The 3,891-nt window shown below is 47.2% G+C and overlaps 1 long non-coding RNA gene across 1 annotated transcript; it reads right to left on the bottom strand.

Moving 5' to 3' along the window:
* Positions 1–655: 655 nt before the first annotated feature.
* On the bottom strand, positions 656–3,679 carry LOC140626645 (uncharacterized). Its single transcript, XR_012025703.1, has 2 exons — positions 2,263–3,679; positions 656–1,477 (listed from the first exon to the last, which is right to left on the bottom strand). It is a non-coding gene; the product is annotated as an uncharacterized lncRNA (long non-coding RNA).
* Between the last annotated feature and the right edge of the window lie 212 nt (positions 3,680–3,891).

The raw sequence follows: 3,891 nt of genomic DNA, 5'->3' as shown, positions 1-3,891 counted from the left end.
TTCTGTACATTTTAAAAGTTTTCTAGTAATCTATGAGATTCCCCATTTTCACACATTCTTTTTATCTTGACGTTTAAATTTCTAAATATATATTATGTGTTTTTCTTTGAAGAGAGAGGTTTATAAAGGACTATGGATGCAGTGTAAGTGAACCTCAAGTAAAGTAACCTGAAGCTAGTGGCCACAGAGCCATCACCAGCTCTAGGCCCTACTAGCCAAGTAGAGGGAGTCATTAGTGGAACCCAGGAGGAGAAAGTGATGCAGAGCCAGCCACTCTGAGGGGAGCTGTGATCCCTACCTGAGGGCCAGAGATAGCCCACGGCCGTGCCCCGAGCCAAACTTATTGCTGGTCCTAGTTTCGAACTCCTTTCCTGTTAGTTTCAACATCTCGGCTATCAGTGGATCCCTTTCTCTTGATATCTTTTTTTAATGTGTCCCATTTTCCTCTAATACCTTCCATTTGTTTTATGATGTTCTACATTGTACATAGATACCATGGGGTCTTGATAATTCAGCTCTTTTACTCCTAACTCTGGGAAACGAACTAGGGGTGGTGGAAGGGGAGGTGGGCGGGGGGTGGGGGTGACTGGGTGATGGGCACTGAGGGGGGCACTTGATGGGATGAGCACTGGGTGTTATTCTGTATGTTGGCAAATTGAACACCAATAAAAGTAAATTTATTAAAAAAATAATAATTCAGCTCTTTTGCTTTGTTTTTATTTCTAAGAACATGCAATCTCTTTCCAGTGCAGGGCTGCTGAAGTGAGGAGGTGACTGCTCCGATTGTCTTAAGTATAACATGAACGTTAGCCTAGGCAAGTGTTTAAAATTGACCTTGCCTTTCAACCGTCCTGTCCTCCCAGAGCTACAGTGCTTCTCGCCAAGTCTGATTTCTTTGGTCTCATCAATATTCAATCCTGGAGCCTGGCGGGAGTTAGACACGTTTCATCTTTTGAGACAGGGTAAAATCACAAGAAGACGTGAGACTAGACTCTTCTATTTGACGGTCCCACCCGCACTTCCCCTTTTCTCAGCACAAGGAGACTGGGAAGCTAGGGAGAATTTTTAGGTCAAGTAAATTATTGCTGCATTTGAGAGTCTCGAGACCCCAGCACCCCAGCCCGCCCCCGACATTGCTTCCTCGTCTCTCTGAACGCTGCCAAGCTTTCTTCTCCAGTGTTGCTTCCTTCCTCACGGGTAAGGTGACCTCTCTCTGAAGATCAGTCCGTTGGGCGTTTTCTTGCTTCCACATCTCTTCAATAGCTTCCTAGATAAATACCCCTTTTATAATGTCTAATTCTTACTGTTATGATGGTAACAAGGATCTTCCACCTCCTTTCCGATCCCAGTCAGAAAGCTGCTCATCGTGTTTGCAGCATATCCAAATTGCAAAGAAAAGGATAGTCTCTTTGTTGTTGTTGTTGTTGTTGTTGTTGTTGTTTTCCTACGACTGCTCTGGTTCACCTCTAGCTTCGATCTGTTTGATTAAAAGAAAGGAAAGAAAGAATACAGTCACATATAAACCTCAGCGTGGCCTCGTGGATTCCATTTTTCTGTCATGAACTTAGGAGCTCCCCTCGAGAGGATCGCAGAGCTTCCCAAGGGCTGCGGCTCCGTCGGGGGTGACGGCCAATGGTCAAAACGGTGCAGAGTCTCCGGAGAGTACTGGGTGCTGTCAGAGTCGCGGCCCGCTGTCCCCCTGTTGCTTTGAGCCACCCCGTGTTACCGTAAACCGTCATCCTGTTGCTCCCCGCTGGGGTGCCCCCCCCCAAGGCATGGTAGTTTAGCTTCCCTTAGGGAATGGAAAGCTGGCCAAGGAGCCACAGCACATCGGCGGTTCGTCGCTTCCCGTGGCGCTCTGGTGTTTGAGTCCCTCTTAGCTTCACACACGTGTGAGTCGTCATCCCCATGAAGAAAGGAAGGGGAAGTTCAGAGAAGTAAGTTGAATTCTCATGACGCTGCCGGGACCCAGCCAAGTGGACGGCAACAGACCGCGTGGCTTCGTCGGTGGCGGCCACCCAGCCACCCCCGGCCCGCCGAGCCCAGGAGGCCGCGGTCACCAGCACAGTGGCCGCCTCCCGCCCATCGCACTGGCCCTGCTCCCGGGGACACGAGGCCACACAGCTGCGCCGCCCTGTCCTCCTACAGAGAAACCACCGTCCCCTTTCCAGGCCCGGCCCTGCGCTCGGGGTGCCTACACCGGTGGCACTTCACAGGAAGCCCGCGTCCCCGCCCTCCTCGTGGGTCCCCCTTGGCACCTACCTGGGGATGTCGATCTTCTGACACAAGTCAACTTCGGTTTTGCTTCGGCCGCCGAACTCTGTGGTCGGCCTGTCCCGGCCCAGGACCCCCCGAGCCCGCACCGGTGTCTGCACGGTGCTCGCCTCGGGGAGCCCACGGCCCCCTGCACCCTTCTCTGCGGGACCGCATTCGCCTGCAGCCTCCGGCCTGCTTCCTTCGCTTTCCCAAAATAGTCTCAGGGGTGCATCTGTGGGGCGAGACGTCTACGGTTTCTTCCTGTGACGAGACCTTGTCCAAGAGCTTTCCCAAGGGCTGTTCTGAAAAATCACGTCTAGTCTCCTCCCGGCTGCCAGTCTGCGGAGAAGGCCAGCTCCTTGTACCTGCGGTCCCACGACAACTACGACGCTGGTTATTTCTTTTTATGGTTGTTACCCAATTCAGATTTGCTCTTTATGAGTTACCCGTCGAGTCTGCCCTGTTACTCTTGGAGCTCTGAGCTGCTTCTTATAAATGAGTAAGAGATGTTTCCCATTATTAACACTGTGCAAGGCCATCTGTGATTTAATATAGATATTTTCCCCAATCTGTCTCCTGCCATACAAAACTCTAATTTTTAAATTTATATTCGAATTTATATTTATAAATATATTTTATTTATATATTTAAAATAAAATGTATATTTTATTTTATTTTATTTATTTTATTTTATAGTTTACTTGTTCCTATTTTGGTAAAAAAAAAAAAAAGACTTCAAAACTTCCGTGTTTAGTATATCTGGAATTTATTTACGCTGCGAGGGAGATTTCCAATATTATGGTTTTCCTAGACGGAGAGCCAGCGCCCTCATTGATCATGCTTCTGCAGTGACAGGAACTCTCTCCTTTCCCTGCCTTCCTCTTTTACTCCTCTATACTCTGGTTTCTTTTCAGATTGCATAAATCTTTTGCCTATTTTACTCCTCTACTCAACGATTGCTCAATTTTATCACCAGAGTCCTTTCTTTTTAGCTTTTCATGATTTGATTAGATTTTCTCCGAAACACGTCTGACACAAAACATAGCCTTCATTTAAGGTATGTAACACTTGAATTCGATATGTTTGTATATTGTAATACGATTGCCATTGTACCAATAATTAGCACCTCTTTCATGTCACAAAATTAATAGCTTTTTAGTGGTTGGAATAATTAAAAGCTAGAGTCTTAGCCAGTTTGATGATTTGTATTCGCTCTACTGTAGTTAGAATCTCTGTCCAGGTTCACATCCGTCCTGTCCCCCCACACGCACCCCCACTGCCCATAACCGTATTTTGATGACACTGCCTCTGAGTTTTAACATTTAGTACCGCAGATCCCATACTCAGACCATTTTTTTTTTCACATTTTTGGCTATTTTAATACCAAGAATGTCATTTAGCTTACACATCTTGGGGATTGATATTTGATTATTTTAACTCTTTTTTTTTAAATTTTATTTATTTATTTATTTATGATAGTCACACAGAGAGAGAGAGACAGAGACACAGCCAGAGAGAGAAGCAGGCTCCATGCACCGGGAGCCCGACGTGGGATTCGATCCCGGGTCTCCAGGATCGCGCCCTGGGCCGAAGGCAGGCGCCAAACCGCTGCGCCACCTAGGGATCCTTATTTTA

Source organism: Canis lupus, chromosome 38, assembly GCF_048164855.1.
Source record: "Canis lupus baileyi chromosome 38, mCanLup2.hap1, whole genome shotgun sequence".
In the NCBI taxonomy this organism is placed as follows: domain Eukaryota; kingdom Metazoa; phylum Chordata; class Mammalia; order Carnivora; family Canidae; genus Canis; species Canis lupus.
The sequence above is the reverse complement of the archived record's forward strand: the minus strand, read 5'-3'. Positions and strand labels throughout refer to the sequence as shown.